General features: G+C 43.0%; 1 protein-coding gene across 5 annotated transcripts in view; it reads left to right on the top strand.

Annotated features, from left to right (window-relative positions):
• Positions 1–2,699: 2,699 nt before the first annotated feature.
• The window catches only part of PPP6R2 (protein phosphatase 6 regulatory subunit 2), a 399,948-nt gene continuing 380,938 nt past the window's right edge, over positions 2,700–21,709 (top strand). Inside the window, exon 1 of one of the 5 annotated variants that reach the window (XM_029615590.1) lies at positions 2,700–3,208. The gene's annotated coding sequence lies outside the window, so the exon portion shown is untranslated. The remainder of the gene's footprint in view (positions 3,209–21,709) is intronic. The other 4 variants (XM_029615589.1, XM_029615591.1, XM_029615592.1 and 1 more) reach the window with 4 other exon arrangements.

Below are 21,709 nucleotides of genomic sequence, written 5' to 3' on the forward strand. Positions count from 1 at the left end.
TTCAAATTCTCTCTTAGCCTGTCTTATCAATGTCTTACATTTAACTTGCCAATGCTTAATCCTATTTTCTTCTGATGTATCCTTCATCCAGTTTTTGAATGAAGACCTTTTGGCTAAAATAGCCTCTTTCACCTCACTTTTTAACCATGCTGGCAATTGTTCGACCATCTTTCCACCTTCCTTAATGTGTGGAATACATTTGGACTGTGCTTCTAGGATGGTATTTTTCAACAATGTCTATGCCTGTTGTATGCTTTTTACCTTTATAGCTGCACCTTTCAGTTTTTTTCTATTTTTCTCATTTTATCAAAGTTTACCTTTTGAAAGTTTAGTGCTAGAGCCGTGGATTTATTTATTGTCCCCTTCCAGTCATTAATTCAAATTTGATCATATTATGATCACTATTGCCAAGCGGCCCCACCACCATTACCACTCTCACCAAATCCTGCACTCCACTGAGAATTAGATCTAAATTTTTCCCTCTCATCGGTTCCTGAACCAATTGCTCCATAAAACGGTCACTTATTCCACCCAGGAACTTTATCTCTCTAGCATGTCCTGATGTTTCACTTACCCAAATCAATATTTGGGTAACTGAAATCTACCATTACCGCTCTACCAAATTGGTTGGCTTCCCTAATTTCTCTTAGCATTTCACTGTCTGTCTCACCATCTTGGCCAGGTGGATGGTAGTATACTCCTATCACTATACTCTTACCCCAACACACAAGGGATTTCTACCTATAAAGATTTGATTGTGCATTTAGTCTCATTCAGGATCTTTATCCTGTTGGACTCAAAGCCATCCCGGACATAAAGCACCACCCTGCCACCAAGATGCTCCTCTCTGTCCTAGCAATATAATTTATAACTTGGTTTAGCACTATCCCATTGGTTATCCTCTTTCCACCAAGTCTCTGAGATGCCAATTAAGTCTATATCAGTATTCACTGCTATACACTCTAATTCTCCCATCTTACTTCTTAGACTTCTGGCATTAGCATACAAACATTTCAAAGTGTGTTTTTATTTGTATTAACATTCTGCTTTTCAGTTGACAGAGATAGATTGGAATCTTTTAGCTCAGGTGAATTTTAATTATAGGCACTTGGACTACTTTTCTTATTATCGGAACCTCTCTGTTGGGATGTCCTGACTCTAATGCTTCATTAGTATCCTTTGCAGATACCTCCCTCCGAACCATGCACTGCTGATTGACTGTCAGTTTCCCCCTTTGATTTAGTGTAAAAGCTGCTCTCTCTCCTTTTTAAAGGTTAGTGGCAGCAGTCTGGTTCCACCCTGGTTAAGGTGGAGTCCATCCTTTCTGAAAAGACTCCCCCTTCCCCAAAAGGTTCCCCAGTTCCTTACCCAACTGAATCCCTCTTCCTTGCACCATCATCTCATCCATGCATTAGTACTCACCTTAAGATTTACTTATCTCCCAGTTTATACTACCTAAAGATTAACTATCACAGAGATGGGGGTGCAAATTTTCCTGTAATCCCAAAAAAGATATTTGGGACTCTCATACAAGTTGGGTATAAGTCAGTCCCCATCACAAACCCAAACTTTTTAAATAAATTTTCAAAAGGGCAATAAAAATATTTCACAACAAACTGAATCTATCAGGTCCCAGGGAGCACAAATGAATTCACTTATAGCCACATCTCATAGATCTTGAACATGGAGTAGCCTAGTGCTTAGACCAGCAGGTTGAGAATCAGGGTTTGAATCCTGCTTCTTCCACCTGATGTTCCTTGGACTTTGCACAAGTCACTTCACTTTCCAGTACTTAAGATAAATTATAAATCCTCTTAGGGAAATAACTACAGGATCTTAACTGTAACTTATCTTGAGCTCAGATTTGGAAAGGAGAGTAAGTCTAAATCTACAAAAACATTTTCTTCAGTGTTCAAATCCAATAGAGTCCAACTACATCAATTTCTGGTTTAAGGACAGGAGGAAACCAATCACAGTCAATGCTGGGCCCCAACTTCAATGGTTTGGGGTACTGATACACAGACATTAGGGATAAAGCACAGCCCTGCTTCTATGGCCAAGTCCATAAGGAAAACACGTCCAAGCATCATTATCTGAATTATTATGAAGACTGCTCACCTAGTAAAAAAGTTATTAGCAGCAATTTTGTTATGGGTTTTATAGTTGCTTGGTTTTGATTGCAAATATTACTGCCCTTAACAGAAGACTCGGGGATGGGGCAGGGGTAACCTGCACGCAGCAGCAGTTACTACCACAATAAGCTTGTTGGGCAAACTGGATGGACCATTTGGTCTTTCTCTGCCATCATTATGTTAAATCATGAGGCCATATTTCGAGTGATGAATCTCCATCATGGGTTATTAAATTTAGAATAAATTCCCGTCCCACTATTATTTACATAAGAACTAACAAGATTATAATTAGCATCAGCCTTAACTTCAAGATAATCACAAACATTTATATGTAAACAATATTGGGACTTTAATACCCGGCTGCAGATTCCTCAGTCGAAATACGGCCCGCGTTGGGTATATTGACGTCGTAAGATATGGGCACTCCTCACTCACTCAGCCCTTGCCCCCATTGCTCACGCCTACCCCTTCCTTTTCCTAGCCCTCATTGCTCGATTTCACTCTCTGCCTTCCCTAACCCCACTTCACGCTCTCATTCATGACGGACTCCTCACTGCTCTCCTTTACTTTGCGTCGCGCAGTGTTCGCTCGCACGCACGCGCTACTCCGTCATCATCGCGAGAACACCGCGGGAGTGCGGCTTCCCCGCGATTCAAACTTCCTGAGTGCTGCGCGGAGCCCAGGGACTAGGCCATGAAACGCTTGCTTTAGTGCTGCTGCTTCTTTCTTTCCCCGAACAACTGGAACAGGGTCAAAGCCGCGATCCAGAAGCTGGCCTATTTTTAACGGGCGGACTGACCCCAGAATTTGAAAAACACTGCGCTAGACTGCCGGCCCAATCGAGTGGAGCAAGGAAGCTACCTCACCGCTCCGGCGGCAAGAGACGTAGGACTTGAACGTGTCGGTGACGTGCTACGTGCGACTGCGTCCTGACGCCAAGTTCGCTCGTCACCTGCGCGGCGCAGCAAAGGAGAGATTGCGGGGCAGCCATTATCACAGCTGCTGCTGTTGGCGCCCGTTCTGTGGCTGTGGTAGTCGTTGCCGATGGGGCGGTAGCCGCCGTGGAATGCAGTAAGGTACTGACTAGGGTGGCGAAAGGGGAGGGGTAACTAGGTTTTTTTTTCGGGGGGGGAGGGGGTACTTGTCCTCACTCCATCCCTCCGTAGCGACGCCACTGCATAGTTGTATGATAGTGAAAATTTAAAGCTGTAAAGATTTCCTGTTCCGACAAAGGGCAGCGCTTTAATGCATGAGCAACGTTTGTCAGTAGAGGTGTTTTTAGACTTGCATTTTAAAGAGTGCGGATGGTGGAGGGCCCCAGGCAGCCTATCCAAGCCACAGTACTGGGATCCCCGCTCAGCCCTTTGACAGGCTGCAGCTTTTGCTCTTGTTACTTATACAGTCTGTAGGTACCTGACCCTTCTCTAACCATTGAACGGTCTGAAGGGTTCATATTTTAAATTACTGCATCTTGTTTGGGTTCGTATATGCAGAAATAAAGGGAAGAAAAGGGTCCACGTTTCTGTTCGCGTTCATGTTTGACTTCCTGGAATGTTTATGTGCTTTCTGGATTGTCATTTTGTCTATCACGTGAAAACTGATCTTGATTGAACTAATATGCTTGCTTGCTTTTTTTTTTTTTTTATTATTATTGAGATTGGCCATGTGTTCAACTTTATGTTGTGCATCGCTTTGTAGAGTGAGTTAGAGGTAACAAGATACTATTTGAAAAGTGATGTACAGTGCTATACTGCGGCCCAGTTTTCTTGCCTGTATTTTTATAGGAAGTGAAAGCTGATCAACAGCAAGACTGACTGCCAAAGCTCACCGAGCTCAGTTCAGGGTAGGATGGTGATTTCTAGCAGCAGGTATTGAAATATGATGCAGTAGGTGTCAGCCTGGATCCGAACTTTGACAATAGTGTGTGTGGAGAGTGCTTGAATAGACTACTTATGTGTGACACTTTAGTTGTTTGCTTCAGTTATCTTAAATAATACATAAAAATTATCTAAAACTATAGCTTAAATTCATTCATAAGGTAAATGTAAGACATTCATTGGCTATAGAATGTCTACACTCCCATGAATATTTTTCATTTTACTGTGTCAGTGCTTCAGACTTGCATACATTTAAATTAGTTGTTTTTCACCCATATGCTATATTGCACACTTTTCAGGGGACAAAGCATATACATATTACAAGACTCATCTACATGTCTAGTCATGAATACTGTTCAATATGAACTTGTTAATATTATGTAAACTATCAGAACTGGGACTAAATTTCCATATATATGTGGATGATGTGCATTTTTTTTTAAACTAATTGATGGCTCCATTGATCATGCTCAGAAATTGGTTAAGATATATTTGACCGCTATTCAAAAATTATTGTCCCACACAAGGTGAGCATTTAAGTTTAGGAATTCATCTTAACAGATAAGGGTGATGTTCTCTAGGCATTGGGTTATTTTAGATGTGTGCCAAATGTAATGCTTTGCATTCAGGCCAAAAAACTGTTTTAGTTTCATTAGGCCTTAAAACCTTTTGCCACATGGCTACAAGTGTTGCTTTGCTTATTTCAAATGAGATTCATAGTGGGCTTTCTTGAATTGCTTTCTTCTGCCACTCGACCATACAGGCTAGATTTGTGGCATGCTTGGGATATTGTTGTCAAACACACTTTGACTAGTCTTGGCTATGGAAGCCTGTAGCTTTTTCAAAATTGTCATTGGCTTCTGATCAGTTTCCTCCTTGCTGGATCATCCAGTTTGGAGGGACAACTTGATTTAGGAAAGGTCCTGGTGGTACTATACACCTATATTTCTTAATACTTCTCTTGACCATGCTGCATGGGATATTCAAGGACTTTACTTTTTTTTTTTTTTGTGCCCATCCCCAGATCTGCGCCTTTCCACAACATTTTCCTGGTGTTCTTTGGACAACTGCTTGGTGCTTTGAAATGCACTATTTAGTAGAGAAAACCAATAAGAACTGCTGAATTTATACTGTCCTCATATATCAGTTCAGTTTAACATAGGTGGGGCCAATTCACTTGGTGTATGTTTTTGAAGACAATTGGTTATAGTAGATCTTTATTTTTAGGCTTGCTACAGAAATATAAGAAGAGTGTAGACCTATTTAACCACCAAGCTAATCCATATTCTTATTTCTACTTAATTTTCTAAGGAATTCTGGAATATTCGATGGGATAGAGCATGTTACGGGTTAGCATATACGTTGAGGATAAAAAACAGTTAAATTATTGAAAAGGATATGTTTATATTCATATTCTTCTGGCTGTGAGCCCGGGGGGGGTGAGGTTCATATGGTGAGGGTTAGGTTGTCAAGGTTCTTCTGGGTGAGAGAGGTAGGTGTCTCGAAGTCGGGTTGTCAGAGTATGTTTTGATAGGTGCTGGTGAATAGCCAGGTTTTCAGTTGCTTCTTGAAGTTGTGGGGTAGGATGTGTGACTACATGGAACAAACACTGTTGTGTGTTTTTTTTTTAATGCCTTTTACTTAACAAGGTGAAAATTTTGGAAGGGTATATAGACTTTCTATAGCCATTGTATTTGCTCACTGCCTAATCCCATTGCTCATTCTCTGTCCATTCCTCTCACCTTATGCTATGGCTCTGTGTGTGTTCGTACTCTTGCTGTTCTTAGTGTTCATTAGGAGTGTAAAGTTCTTTACCATCTAAAAGTTAGCACTTGCTGATGGCCTGGCCTGGAAGAGACCCACTGTGGAGAACTTAGGTTGAAAGAGAGCTGTTGCTGTGACTGCTACTGTGGAGGGCCTGGATGGACCATCATGACCCGGGGCTGCTCCCTGCAAGCATAGCGAAGAGTATGAAGGAAGGAGGAGAGGCCAGAAGAGAGAGAAAAAGCAATGCAAGTAAAAGAATACAAATAGGCAAAAAATATAAAAAAAAAATATAAGAAAACAAAATATAGATAAAACAAACCGAGCAAAACAAAATGAATCTGACATATAGACATAGCAAAAAAAAAGTCTATGAATAAATCATAACAAAAAAAAAAAAGTAAAAAGTAAACCGGAAAATGACATTTTGGTTTGGCTGCTTAACCCCCCCCCCCCCCCCCCCAAAAAAATCCCAAACAAATTTGACTTGTGCCTAAGTTTTCAAAATATTTTTCCACCCCTTGGTTATCATTGTGGGAACAGCACAAGAATCCGGGTGGTATTATGAATTAAGTTTGAGAATTATGCAAAGCCATGAGTCTGCACAGAGTTTAGGCACATGTAACTCTTGCTCTCTCCTCTTCTGCCCCCATCCTTCTAACCAGAGTATGGCTTTGTAGAAGGAACATTGTGGGGGCGGAACTGTGACCCAGTCACGGGCTTGCTGCAACACGACCCTGAATTTGAAAAACATTGGTCTAGTGGTTAGAGAAGTGAGCTTGAAAGAATGTTACTTTTTTTTAACCCAGCAGTTTCCTCCTTCTCCTCCTCCTCCTCCGGGCTTCCAGCTCAGTTGGGTCCAGGGCTTGAATTTGGTGCAGCTGCCCTGGAGTTTTCACTCTAATTTTAAATATCCTCCCAATTTATTTTAGTTTCGTCATTGTAGCAACAGTCCTGGGCTAAGGGCCATGCACTAGGGGTCCTGCAGGAGGAAAATAATGGGCCCTAAATCTAGTACCGGGAATCATTTGTGTGATGACTTCCAAACCCCCCCCCCCCCCCCAAAGTCCTGTGAATGCTGCCTCCCCAGCTGACTCCAGGAGTGGAAGAACTCAGCTGGGAATCAAGCTCAGGTTTCTCTGCAGGTCTGGTCAGACCAAGATCTTGTTACTTTTGGTCCCTACTCTGTCAGACTTTGTGATCAAGGCAAGCCAACTTATTGTCTTGTTTCTCATTCTAATCTTGTCGTGGTTGTCATTACTTTGTTCCTTTTTTTCCCTTTTCTTTGTTGGAGGCGGTCATTGAAATGAAGCTCCACAGGACTTAGTTTTCTTTATATGTACCTCATTTCTGAAGTGTTTTAGGGATTTTAGTATTCTCTTTAGTTGCAAGAGTTACTGATTTTTTAAAATTTTGGTGGTGATGATCCAATGAGGTGGGATTTGATCCAAATAGGGTGTACTCCAAAATTCTCAAATAACTATGCAATAAGATTTTTGCTTTGTGAATATTGTAGACTCTATTTTTTTTTTTATGTATCTCAGTTGCTGATTGTAGTCCAAAATCAGGCAGCACTTCTTTTTGAGATGGTAAAATATATGTATATTTTGTGATGTGTGTATGCCCACTTCTTATTGTCCTATTAGAATAGTGCAAATGAATGGGTTATCCTTGTTCACCAACAGGTGGAGGCAGAGAACATAAGCCTTTTCTGATATGTTCTGCTAGGTGCAGCAGGAAGGGCTCTCAATAATTCTCTGCCTGCAGCAGAGCTCACAGGATGATGACTCGGTGGGTTGATTTTTCCTGGAATAGCCTAAACCAAGCCAAAAAAAAGAGAAGTAAATCTATAGATTCCTGTGGTGGGCTTGCAGAAGGCCTTGGTTTCTCCTGTGCTTCCCCCTCAGCTACAGAAAGCCAATGGAGAGAGGGAGAAGGTGTCTACTTATGCAACAGCAGGCAAGAAAGTACAGTCGCAGGTTTCATTTACATGAACTGCAAGAACCGGAGGAGTCTGTGTTTGGTCAGGCTCTGTGGGAGGTGGTTAGAGCTATCACAGTGCGTGAAGGGGAGGAGCTGCAGGCCCAGCACGGACCCTGTGCATTGGTAACATCGGTGTGCCTGGAAAGCAATGGGGGGTGGAGAGAATACCCTGTCTCCTGACAGCCAAGCAGCCTCAGACCTCCGGACTAAACGAAGGGCTTCCCCAGGATTCCATGGTGGAACAGGTGTTTTCTACCAAATTTGTCTTGGTCATTCTGGTAGTTCCAGAATGGGCCAGACACTCCTAGATTTGCAGAGTTGATATGGTTAAAGAAAGAGGAACCAATCTTGTTTGCTTCGGACAAGGGGCTTCTTTGACAGGTCTGGCAACAATGGAGCATCTGACTCCATTTTATCTTATGGCATGCCTATTGAAAGGAAGAAGCTGAGAAGTAATGGCTATTCAGAAGCAGTAACTGGAATGATGCTGAAGGCAAGGAAGATATGCACTTCACTGGCATACATCAGAGCATGGAAGATTTTTGAGGCCTGGTACTGTGTCAATGGACTGTCTCTCTTCAAAACCCAGTTGGCTTCAATCCTGGAATTGTTGCAGATTGGTTTGGAGAAGGGTTTAGGATTTAATGCTAAACTCTTTAAAGGTATAGGTGGCAGCCCTGTCATGCTACAAAGGGGCAAATTGGGGATGGTCTCTTGGCCTTTCACCCAAATGTAGCATGTTTTTATTTGGGATGGGGGGTATATGTGTGGTCTTAAGTCCACCAGATGATCATGTTTTGGGATCTGAACTTAGTGCAAAGATCCCTAGTATAGCAGCCTCCTTTGAGCAACTGAGGGAGGCATCAGTGAAAGACTTGATGTTGGAGATTAGGGATGTGAATCGTATTTCTGACGATTGATATTTTCAAAGTCATCAGAAATCGGGGGCTCCCCGAAACCGATAGGAAAACCCCACGAAATTGTTCATGGGGTTCTCTTATCGTTTTGGGGGAGGGCGGGAAAAAGTCACACAAAAATAACCCCTAAACCCACCCCGACCCTTTAAAACTAATCCCTTAGCTCCCCCCCCAAAAAAAAACAAAAACGTTTTACAGGTACCTGGTGGTCCAGTGGGGGTCCCGGGAGCAATCTCCCGCTCTCGGGCCGTCGGCTGCCACTAATCAAAATGGGGCCGATGGCCCTTTGCCCTTACCATGTGACAGGGTATCCGTGCCATTGGCCGGCCCCTGTCACATGGAGGGAGCACTGGATGGCCGGCGCCATCTTTAAAAATGGCGCGGGCCATCCAGTGCTCCTACCATGTGACAGGGGCCAGCCAATGGCACGGATACCCTGTCACATGGTAAGGGCAAAGGGCTATCGGCGCCATTTTTATTAGTGGTAGCCGATGGACCAAGAGCGGGAGATTGCTCCCTTGACCCCCACTGGACCACCAGGTACCTGTAAAAGGTTTTTTTTTGGGGGGGGGGGAAGCTAAGGGATTAGTTTTAAAAGGTCGGGGTGGGTTTTTTGTTTATTGGCTCGAGCGCAGCCGATTAAAAAAAACCCGATTGGGCCGGATGAAAAAAAAATCACGATGTGAATTGGAACCGGTTCCAATTCACATCTCTATTGGAGATAGTATTCCTAGTGTCCATCTATTCAGCCAAAAGAAATTCTGGAGCTCCAGGTGGTGTCAGGTAGATATCCTTAGTGTTTTTGAAGGACCTGGTCACCATTTGGCTAGTTCCTTCCTTTTTACCAAACATGGAAAGGGTTATATACTTCCTGAAGCCCAGATATGCAGCTATGCCCCTGAGGATCCAGATTGGTCTTCAGGGATTCACAACACATTGTTCCCCAGAACTAGTGAAATGTGCACCATTTTGTGGAGACGGGAACAGGAGATCTGTCACCCTGCCCAAACCTGTGCCTTCTGACCTTGTTTAGTAAATTCTGGGCTGGACCTGACCTGCTTAACGTATTTGGATTTGATGCTCAGGAATGTGAATATCTATGCTACATAGATGTTTTGTTACCAAACGTGACTTGAACCTGTGTTTTCTTTAACTCTACTATATGTGAATAAACTCTGAGTTCATTCTACAAAGAGTTGTGTAAAATAGCTCCAGGCTGCAACCTGACAGAAGCACATGTCTCAATATGTATAAGTATATATCTTTAGATACAATCCTTTATTTTCATATAAATTGTCTCACAAATGTTTTGAAAATACACTCTATAAAAGAGAAAATGTGAATTAACCAATACAGTGAATATAACACAAACACCACCAAATAGTTAGCATCGTCCATGTCTTCCCTGAAAATTTCATTCACTAAAACAAATGGACCCTCCAGTTCCATATGTAACACAAAGCATACTTTGTCAGCTGGCAACATATAATATAGCCTGAGGTAACAACCATCACGAAATCTAGTAAGTTGTGGAAGATTCAAAATCTTCATTCAGGTAAGATCCAGAGTGAAGCCCCCTTTATACATAGAATACTGTGTACTCAATTTTAAAAAGAAAATCCCATTATCGAGTTGAAAATATTAACAAAAAAAATCACAGAATACATGTCCTATTGATGCTTTTTGATTATTTGCAATTTGGTGAGGTAATATGTCATTTGAAGAAGCGGGAACCGTACTTTGTTATTCCGAAAGGGATCTACAGAAACTTTTGAGCAACATTCCTTTATTTGGAGAGAATAACAGAACCAAGGAATTACAGTGGTGTGAAGCTATATGAGTATAAAGACAGCTACACTGAATTGTACCATAGGACATTAATATAATTTCTTGAGGGTTGCATAAAGTAGTGTATTGTCATGCTAGTCCTTAACCAAAATTATATTCTGAGGATCTGACTATTTTTTTTCTTTTTATAAGTAGAATAAGTATTTCTTGGATCTAATAATTCTTATTATTGAAGCAGCTAATTAAAAATATTTTCAATTAAACCTTTCAAAGGCCTATTTAAATGCCGTCATCTTCTGAAAACATAAAAGAAACTTTCTGACGAAGCTCCGAAGGGAGTACATGCCATAAGACGAGGGCCATTTAATAACCTGTTCTGTTTCCCAGCTAAATGGATCTTTTTTAGTGTCAGCACGCACACTCTGGCAGTTCAGATGATCTTAGTGCTTGGGATAGCTCACAGGGCCAAAGAATAGATTGCAAATAGGCTGCTCCCTCACTTTTATTGGCTTTGAAAGTTGTCAAATTTCAAGTGATTATGCTACGTCAACCCAGAGGTAGCCAGTGTAGTTTCATAAGAGTTAGGGAAATATAGTCTTGATAATTAACACGATTATGCAGGCTGCTGTATTCTGAATAATCTGCAAAACAGGGGTCGTGGTATTAGGAAGGCCAAGGTTTCTATGAGCACCTCACGTATGGGTGATGTCATCTGATGGAGCCTGGCACGGAACTTTGATCTCAAAGCTTCTAGAAGTTTTGAGCGTGCTCTACTGAGCATGTGCAGCCTTAGTCACCTCCCTTCTTCCCAGGCAGGGCCCCCCCCCCCCCCCCCCCGCAGAGCCTACAATCCAAAGTTCTTTGCTGTCTCTCTCACAACTACTGTGGTGAAAGTTTCTGGAACTGCACAAGCGGTTTTTGTTCTCACAGGGCCTTGCTGGTTTTGTTTTCTCCTTCATGTACTTTTTGTTTCATTTTTTTCTTGTTTTTTTAATACTTTACTTCTGTTAACCACACGGCACAGCCTGATTGAAATTTTTTTACACTAATGAATAATGCTGCCCAGCAGCTTATGAGTTTTATTCTTTCTCTCAATCTTTGTGGGTTTTGGTTTTTTTTTGTACTTTTTGTTGGTTGTCTTATAGGATCTGCAGTTTGCAGGGTCCCTGTGTGGTCAAGCTAGGCCTCTAGACTGGGGACTTGCCTAAGTTCTCATTCAGACAGGAGCTCCATGACTTTGTCCAACCGCTGGGCATCAACACACATGGGACTGTGTGTCGGGGGGGAGGGGGATAACAGATAAAGGAATGTTCTCATGGGGGAAATGCTCAGAACCCTTCCCACCCTCTCTCATTCCTGGGATCATACTAGTCTTCATGGGTTCAAGGCTAATCATCACCTCTAGTGCGCTGAATGATGAAACCTCTCTTGCTACCTGACAGCATGCTCCTAGCAGGGCAGTCTCCAAAGAGGAGTGGGAGAACCTGAGAATGGGCAATCAGCATTGCTGAAGCACTGATGGTGCCTTGCCCTGATATTGGGATGCCCATTCACATTCAAGTGCCAGAGCACTGATGGGAATCAACACTGAGTTATCATATCTCTCAAGTAAGTTGCCATCGCGTGCTGTCCAGTGCTGTGCACCATCTGGCATTGTTGAAAGCTATTAACCACATTGGGTACTGTGGACACTGTTGGTACCAAGCACAGTGGGCGTGGAGTGGGGCACCATGGAGCGCATCGAATATTGTATCAGAACAGAGTACTTCTGAGCAGGATTTGTTGCAATTGGGCGCCGTCTGCCATGGGGGCCAATGAGCACAATCCAGTGACATTGGACCCCTGTTACCATTGTAGGGCCCTAGGCGGGAAGGGAATCTGTATGGGTTAAATACATAGTAGGTGAAGGGCACTGCTGGTGCTATTGCAGAGCAACACCATGAACTCTGGCCGAATCAACATCGGTTCCCGCTATCATGTAGGTGATAGAACATGCCGTAGCATGGGCATAGGCAGCAAAGCTGACTTTGAACCAGTGTTTGGTTCTGCATTGTTGGGCAGACTTGTGCCAATGACTGCAACGTGATGCAACTACTGTGTTGAAGGTGAGCGCAGCAGTGTCACTGGTGCACCAAATGTCTTTGGGGCGAGCCCCCTACATACATGAGTGAATTCCTAGTCATTCTTGGTTGGCCCACCCATTGGGGTGGGTACCTGAAGAGTAAAGTTAGGGTTTGGAGCCCTTTTTTACCTTCCCCTATGAAGAGGAGAAAGGCCTAAAAAAAAAAAAATTCCTCTTCTGATAGCTTGTGACCTGGATTCCCTGTCACTAGGGAGCTTCCAGGATTTATTCTATCTGTTCTTTTGCGGGGGCTATGGTTGATAATGGTGTAGTCTTTGATCAATCATGGGAACGGAGCAGCTCCTTACAGGTTTTTTATATGGAGCTGGTGAGTGGAAAATTAGAGGAGGGCCACCTTTCCATCTCTCCACTGGTCAGCAGCTATTCCTGACATTCATGAAGAGAGTAGAGGGCTCACTGGATCAGGGATGCATTACCCCGATCTGAGTTTCGCCACTGTATTACTTCTAGTATTTGGGGAGCTGAGAGTTTTAGTTAAAAACTGGAGCATCCAAACCAAAAGCAGAGTATCCCTATTCGATACTCTTTCCATTCGCTCTCTGAGAAAATATTCAACAGCTTCTCAGAGTCACCTGCCATTTCAAACAATGTGATCACAGGTAGAGAAAGGGGTCTGATCCTCTGAAAGTTGAAAATTTAGTCCCATCCTGAATGTAAGTGTGTTACCTAAGGCCTACTAAGGAAACGAGGAAGAAAAATCCTTAAATAGTTATTAACCGGTTGACGCAAGAGCCTCGCTTCTTGTCATAGGGGGTGAGCAGCAGGAAGTCGGATGTAATTTTAAGGATTGGCCACTGTCGGAGACAGGATGCTGGGCTCGATGGATCTTTGGTCTGACCCAGTATGGCAATTTCTTATGTTCTTATGTTCTTAACCTTAGTATGTTTTCCTCTCAGTGCTTTACTTCTTTCTCAGGGAAGAAGGTGTTTTATTCTTTCTTCTCGTGAAGAATTTGCTTTTAGTTAGCTGCTTTCTACCCTGTCCAGCTTCAGTATCCTGCTGGATTCATGGCACTATCTGGGGGAGGAGAATGCACACCTTTGCTTTGCGCACTGGTGCACAACCCAGCACAAAGCATACGGGGTCTGTTGCTAGATGTGGCATCTTGCAGAACTGGCAATAGATTCCTCTAGTACAAATCCGCTCCCGAGCAGGATTTGAGCATATTTGAAATACCTGCTGTGAAAAATTATGAATGTGTCACTTTGACCATTCCTTAGGGGTCATACGCTGATCCCTAAGAAATAGTTGGTTCCACCCACTGTATATTTTAAGCAACATTTACACTTTCAGCCATGAGAGACACATTGTTCTGGTGGTTGATTTCATTCTAAAGTTGTCTACTACAACTTACCCTAACCATGGCTGCATGCATCGTGGATTTGGAATCCTGCATAAGAGGTTCCATACCCTATGTGGGGTAGCTTAGGGATTGTCCTTTTCCTCCTTCAGGGGAGGGCAATAAGGGTAAACTTGAAAGTTGTGAGGGTTGTTGGCTGACAAAAATAGTCCTTGTCCATAAGGATATTAAATCTATAGTAGACTGTTCTCTTGAAGAATGAGGCCATCTCTAGCAGTAGGACTTCAAGTCCTCTGCCAAGTGGGTGAAGAGTTTGTCCTGATGGTCAGACTGAAGCTGGGTCTAGAGCCCTGTCTGATTATTGGTCAGGGCAGAGTCCAGATTTCCACAAAACCCTGTGACATTGCTGTTTTCCATTTTTTAATAGAAAGGTTTCTTGACTTCTGCCGCAGGATAATCTTACCTTAGACTGAAGTCTGGGTTTTTTGTTAGATTTTAATTGAATCACTCAGTTTACATGGCTAAATGTATACTGAAGAAACGGGACCCTGTTAAGACACAATCAATGAATATTCATCAGGGAGTTAGGAAATTCCCCAACCTTATTAACTTTGATCTCTACAGTTTAGGGGCTGCTTTTCTATCCCTGCAGTCCTGAAATCTGTCTACGTCTCTGGCATTCAGAAAAGATTTCGGGAGCAGGGGAAGAAGCAATGGTGTGAAAAGAAACTGTCTTAATATATGGCTTTGAGGATAAGATCCACAAAAAGTTCCCCTGTTTGTTTTTTTTTTGCCGGAAATCTAAGAACATGAGACATGCCACTGGGTTAGACCAAGGGTCCATCAAACCCAGCATCCTGTTTCCAACAGTGGCCAATCCAAGTCACCCAAACATTAAATAGATCCCAAGCTACTATTCCTTATTGATTAACAGCAATTTATGGACTTCACCTTTAGGAACTTATCCAAACCTTTTTCAAACCCAGTTACACTAACTGCTGTAACCACATCCTCTGGCAATGAATTCCAGAGCTTAATTATGCATTGAGTGAAATAGAATTTTCTCCGATTTGTTAAATTAACTACTTAACTTCATGGAGTGCCCCCTAGTCCTCCTATTGTCTGAGAATAAATAACCGATTTTACATTTACCTGTTCAAGTCCTTTCATGATTTTGTAGACCTGTCATATCCCCCCTCAGTTGTCTCTTCTCCAAACTGAACAGCCCTAATCTTTAGCCTTTCCTCATAGGGCAGCCATTCCATCCCCTTTATCGTTTTGGTCGCCTTTCTCTGTACTTTCTCCAGTATGACTATATCTTTTTTGAGATGTGGCCACCAGAGCTACACACAGTATTCAAGGTGCGGTCTCTCCATGAAACGATACAGAGGCATTATGATATCCAATGTTTTATTTGCCATTCCCTTCCTAAAATTTCCTAACATTGCTTGCTATTTTGATCGCCACAGCAGACTGAGCCGACGATTTAAATGTATTATCCACTATGACACCTAGAGCTCTTTCCTGGTGGTTACTCCTAATATGAAACCTAACATTGTGTAACTACAGCATGGGCTATTTTTCCCTATATGCACCATTTTGCACTTGTTCACCTTAAATTTCATCTACCATTTGGATGCCCAATCTTCCAGCCTCACAAGGTCCTCCTGCAGATTATCACAATCCTCTTCAGATTTAACTACTCTGCATAATTTTGTGTCATCCGCAAAATTGATCATCTCACTCATTGTACCCCTTTCCAGATCATTTATAAACATATTAAAAAGCACTGGTCCGAATACAGATCCCTGGGGCACTCCACTATTTACCTTTTTCCATTGTGAAAACAGACCATTTAATCCTACTCCATTTCCTGTCTTTTAAGCAGTTTGCAGTCCACAAAAGGACATCGCCTTCTATCCTATGATTTAGTTTTCCTAGAAGCCTCTCATGAGAGACCTTGTTGAACGCCCTCTGAAAATCCAAATACATCACATCGACCAGTTCACCTTTGTCCACATGTTTATTAACCCCTTCAAAAAAAATGTAGATTTGTGAGCCAAGTGAAGCCATGGATTTACCCAAGTGAAGACTTCACTTGGGTAAATCCATGCTGGCTGTGTCTACTCCTGGGGGAATTCTGCGTTACTGCAGAATTCCTTCTTTGCGCAGATTTCCTCCCTCGTTGCCCTCACGATTTTCTTACGTGCTGGAAAAGGATAACCACCCCCCCCCCCCCCCCCGGAAGCATGCCACTCATGGACAGTGGCAAATCCGTGACAGCGACGTCAGGTGGCGCACGCAGGGCCGGAGAAACCACTAGGTGAGCTAAGCCTGTGCCTAAGGCACTGTGATTTAGGGGGCGCCACGGCAGGCGGCAAAATTTTGAAAGGGCAAAAAGTGCCCTTTCAAAATTCTGCCAGCCCCCGCCGCACCGTGCCACCCTCCCGACGCCTCCCTTGTGGTCCAGCGGAGGGCCCAGGAGCGATCTGCCGCTCCTGAGGCCTCTGCTTCCACTAAGCAAAATGGCGCCGGTGGCCTTTAGCCCCTACCATGTGACAGGGGCCAACCAATGGCACCGGTAGCCCCTGTCACATGGTAGGGGCTAAAGCCACCGGCGCCATTTTGGTTAGTGTCAGCTGAGGTCCCGGGAGCGGCAGATTGCTCCCAGGCCCTCACCTGGACCACCAGGTATTTTGTAAGTTTTCTTTTGGGGTGGGGGGGAGGAGTCGGGGCTGCGGCTGGGGGCAGTGCAAGGCTGAAGGTGCCTAGGGTGCCCAATCCCCTTGCACTGGCCCTGGGCGCATGGAGAGTGTGGGCATCGCATCGCAGCACGGTACCGGCGGCTCGAGGAGCAAGCAGCAAGGAGGAGAAGACGGAGAGAGAGAAAGGAGGGGAACAGAGGGGGAGGGGGAAGAGAGAGGGAGGGAAAGGAGAAGGGAGGGGAACAGAGGGGAGGGGGGAGGGGGAAAGAGAGGGGCTAAAGAAGAGTCCCTGGCCCTGAGAGTGTATGTTTGAGCCATTGTGTTTGTTGTGAGCCAGTGGGTAGGTGTCTACCTGGGAGTCTGTGTGTGTGAGAGAGAGAGAGAGAGAGAGAGAGTGTGTTGTATGTGGGGAGACAGAACGTGTGTGACAGATGGCATGTGAGAGAAAGCATATGTCTGATATCATGTAAGAGAGACAGTGAGCAGGGATACTCAGGTGGAGATGTTAGCAACAACTACAGCAGTCCCTGCCAGCTTGACCCATCTGCCAGCAGCAGCAGCAATTGACACTGCTGGCAGATGAGCCAAGTTGCCAGGGACACTCATTGCACAGAATAATTTGCAAAAAATATTGTGTTGTTTTGAAAAATAAATGTGCAGAATTTTGCAGAATTTAGAAAATGTGTGTGCAGAATTTTCAGTTTTTTTGTGCAGAATTTCCCCAGGACTAGCTGTGTCCCATTAAATCATGCCTATTTAAATGTTCTGTGATTTTGATCTGTAGAATAGTTTCCATGATTTTTTCCTGAAGTCAGGCTCACCAATCTATAGTTTCCCGGACCACCCCTGGAGCCTTTTTTAAATATCAGGGTTACATTGGCCCCATTCCAGTCTTCAGCTTGAACGGATGATTTTATTTATAGGTTACAAATTAATTGTAATAGGTCTGGAATTTCATTTTTTAGTTCTTTCAGACCCTGGGATGTATACCATCCTGTTCAAAATGCCTTCTGCATTTTTATATGTTGCTTGAGTAACCAATGCATTTCGCTTTCACTTGGGTGAAATTGGTGTTTTTCCCTCTGTGTTGTAGATAAGGCTGTCAAAGGATGTCCTTAAATATGCTTTATGTTGGGTAGGCCCCAGCAAAGCTCTTCGTGCCTTGGCACTCATGTTAGCTTAATATATCTGTCCTGGGAGTTCAGTTTTTATTAGTGCTCACTCAGCAGGTAGGGGTCTACTTTAGAACCTGGTCCCTTTCTCACCTCTTTCAAAGTTTTTTTCCCAAGTACGGTATATTATTTCTATGCGTGTTGCTAGTCACTGGCTAATGTGCATAAGCCTGTACAGGCAGTCCATTGTTACTCTTGGGATACTAATAATACACAGCTTTCCACCTGGAGACTTGAAAGCTCCAGATAGTCAGGTCAGGGTTTTTGACATAACCCCCCCCCCCCCCCCCCCCCGCACAATGTATATAGCCAAGAGCTTTATTTCTCTTGGTTAATGAATTGTACCAAAGCTCACTGTGCTGGAGCTCTGATTGCATCAGTTTCTAAGTGGCAAAATGGGATTTTCGCCACACTTTCACCATGCACTTCTGTTTTGGCAGGGGCTTCTGACGTGAAACTGAATTTTTAAAAAGTCGTCCTATGGAGTCTCTTTGAGGAGCAGAACCCAACTCCATTCCCACCTAGAGCCAATTATTGGTCAGATTGCTTCAAATAAAAAAGGGGGAGGTCTAGATTATATAAAGTTGGTCACCATATCCATCCAAAACAGCAGTGCTTTTGGCACGGTTTAGTTTTTTTTTTCCTTTTTGTTTGAGGCAGCCTGTAGGTTGGGACTCACTGCTTGTGAGGACTGCCATCCTGCCTGTCCTTGGAGAAAGGGAAGTTACTTACCTGTAATAGTGGTTCTCTGATGGACAGCACTCATCAAGATACCCTCCCACCTCCCCTTGGAGTTGGTGTCTTTTTCCAGATCTTTGCTTTATCTTGGACTGAAGGCCCTGTCTGGGAAGTAGAGAGGTGACTAAGGCTGCAGACGCTCAGAGCATGATCAAAACCTCTAGAAGCTTTGAAATCAATTTTGTGCCAGGTTCCATTGGATGATGTAACCCACTTGTGAAGACTGACATCTCGCTGTCCATTGGTTAATCATCGTTACAGGTAAGAAACTTCACTATATTGAACTGCTGTAATTGATACCAGATAATAGTATCAATGATTACATAACTGACCTAAAATCAGCAGAGGGCAAAAAAAAGCTTTAATCTGCAGGCAGTCTTCCTTTTAATAAAGGCTTTTTTGGCAACAATCCTGACTTATGACTTCATAGACAACGTAGAGTCCAACAAGACCCCAGTGCTGTGGGGAGAATAAAGTCTCCCAAACAAATAAAATCCATGGCCTCTGAACATAAAGCCTGATCAGTCAGCATTGCTTGTGTTAACTTAGTTGGATGATACATTGGTTAAACTGAAAAATCTACCTGCCATCGATACATCTTTGATTTCGGTTTAGCCAATTAGAATGAATCCATGGTCATGGTTCAAAATTAAAGGATTTGAACTGGACGAGTTTTTAGAAGGGATGAACACAATTATGAAAAGGGTTCTATGTATGTATGGAATAACCCTTCCAGCATACCTACAGATAAGAAACATGTCACATTCTGTGGGTCTACTGAGGAGTCCAAGTGATTTGAAGATTCTTGGAATTAAAAAAGATTTGGATTTTTGTCTGCTTCCTGGCTCTTTTTTTTTTTTTTTTAAAGTATTTTAAGGACTGCATATGAATTGTCAAGGTTATTAGAAGATGATCTGTTTCTCCTACTTTTCTAAAGAGCCTTCTTTTGGAAACACTACATTGATGATACTATGTTGTGGAAAGGTGATAGGGATTTTTTTCAGTGGCTTAATGTACTAAATTCATGCATTAGAGGCCTCTTATGTGAAGATCATTCTGTCAGCTGTCTCTTACAGAGGGACAATGAGAGAGCCTTGGAGTCTAAACACTACTACTGGAGTTTTCTCCATGGTAGCAGATATAAAACACATTTAAGAAAGTATTTTTATAGTCAGCGTGCAGTTAAGCTGTAGAGTTTGTGCTAGGTCTTTAATTCTTCAAGGTTTTATTTATTTATTTATTTTACCAGCTGTGCCTCTGTTTGGGGTAGGTGTGAAAACTAGCATGATTGAATGTGGAGTTATCAATAATAGGAGAATTAAGCTCCCTTAGTCTCACATTGTACGAAGATGGATGGGGTGAAAATATAAATGGGAGTGGAGGAGTAGCCTAGTGGTTAGAGCAGTGGGCTATGAACCAGGAGACCAGGGTTAGTCCCACTGTTGCTCCTTGTGACCTTGGGCAAGTCACTTTACCTCCATTGCCTCAGGTACAAACATGCAGGCCGATACAGTACAGTGCACACACTGTTAACCCGCATTTGGAACCGCGTTTTCCACGCGCTATTACCCCTTACTGCAGGCACCGGGAAAGTGCACAGAAAAGCAGTAAAAACTGCTTTTCTGTGCACCCTCCAAATTAATATCATGGCGATATTAAGTCGGAGGTTCCAAAAGTTAAAAATAATTAAAAATAAAAAATAAATTTAAAATGGGCTCGCGGGTTGAAAACCGGACGTTCAGTTTTGCCGGCGTACGGTTTCCAAATCCGTGGCTGTCAGCGGGTTTGAGAACAGACGCTGGCAAAATTGAGCGTCGGCTGTCAAACTCGCTGACAGCCGCCGCTCCTGTCAAAAAAGAGGCACTAGGGACCTCATTTGAATATTTTTTTGTTATTGAATCGCGCGCACAGGAGAGCGGGCGCTTGCCTGCTCTCCTGCGACTTTTACTGTATCGGCCTGTTAGATTGTAAGCCCTCTGGGGATAGGGAAATACCTCCAGTACCTGAATGTAATCCGCTTTGAAGCGCTGAAAAAAAAGTGTAAAAAGCGGAATATAAAAAATCTAAATAAATAAAAAAAAAAATTTAGAAAATGTAGGTGCCATATGAAAAGTTTTAGGAACCAGGACATTTTTTGTTTTTTTTTTCTTTTGTTTTGCTCTATTGTGTATTCAAAAAAAGCAGGTAATAAATGCAAATACATATTTTGTGTGTTTTTTAAAATTCTGCTTGTCAGGCACATAATCACAAGGATGCAGAAGATAATTAAAAAGCATGCTCCTCTCTCTTAGCACTGTTTCCCCCCCTTACCTCCCCAATCCTACGTTCTTCATTTTTCTTCTTCTGCTGGGCACTCTATCTTTCTTCTTCCCTCCAGGCACTCTCCTGCCCCCCCTACATCCTCCTCTCCCTTCCAGCTTCTGCCTGTTGGACCAGCAGTAGGATGCTGTTATAAACAGCTGCTGCAACTCGCCTATGGCCCGGGCCCTACTGGCAGCCACTCGGACTCACCCAGGCCCAGCCAGTGTCTCTCTTGGCGGGTGCCAGGCCCTGAATTTTAAGCTTCCGGGTATCCTGGCATGTGGTATTTTTCCAGCCATGGAGAGAGAGCATATCTTTTTAAAGATTTTTTTTTTTTTTTTTTTTTATTGATGTATGTTGAATGGTGTGAGGGAAACAAAAAATCTGCCCCTTTGAAACTGAATCAATGTTGGATTTTTTTAAGCTTCTGACCATCACCCTTTTGGGCTTAATGCTGAGTTCAACAGGGCTACCTTTTTAAAATGAGATCTTATAGCAGTGGCGATTTGCTGCTTCCAGCGGTTTCCACTGTGATATGTTTCTGTATATGTTGAGGAGATTGTGCTTTTCCTGTGTATATTACATATATATCTGCTTTTGCTGATTCATCCTATACAGAAGCCTTTTGTATGTGACTACCTCTTTTTTTTTTTATACTTATGCTGGATATAGTAGTCTGTCTTTCTCCTTACATGACTCACAGCCTTGGATCTTTGTCATGCTATTATTTAGTTAGTTAAATGCCTCCTTAGGATGTATAATATGGTTCTTTGATTCATTAGACATGGTCATCACTAAAGAATTTTGTCTAATCATGTTGGGAGTTTTCCTTGCAGTGAACCTATACCCATACTCAGTGGTACTCAGTATGTTTATTTAATTTGGTGTT

The sequence above is a fragment of the Rhinatrema bivittatum genome, chromosome 9 (genome assembly GCF_901001135.1).
Source record: "Rhinatrema bivittatum chromosome 9, aRhiBiv1.1, whole genome shotgun sequence".
NCBI lineage: Eukaryota > Metazoa > Chordata > Amphibia > Gymnophiona > Rhinatrematidae > Rhinatrema > Rhinatrema bivittatum.